The following is a 213-nucleotide window of genomic DNA, read 5'->3' as shown; positions in this document are numbered from 1 at the left end:
GAGAGCCTCCACAACGTCAGCAGACAGAAGTGTGAGTGGGTGCAGAGGGCTTGGGCAGGGCTGCAGGCACAGGGCATGGGGCTGGGGAGGTGCAGGTGGGGCTGGGGGGCTTTATGTGGGATGGAGGGGTGCTGGGCATGGGGCTGGAGTCATGATGTGGGGCAGGGCTAGGAGATGCTGGGGCTGGGCCCAGGTGTGGGGCTGTCTGGGGGG

Source organism: Antrostomus carolinensis, unplaced genomic scaffold, assembly GCF_000700745.2.
Source record: "Antrostomus carolinensis isolate BGI_N321 unplaced genomic scaffold, ASM70074v2 scaffold26421, whole genome shotgun sequence".
In the NCBI taxonomy this organism is placed as follows: Eukaryota; Metazoa; Chordata; class Aves; order Caprimulgiformes; family Caprimulgidae; genus Antrostomus; species Antrostomus carolinensis.
This window is presented reverse-complemented; position numbering follows the sequence as displayed.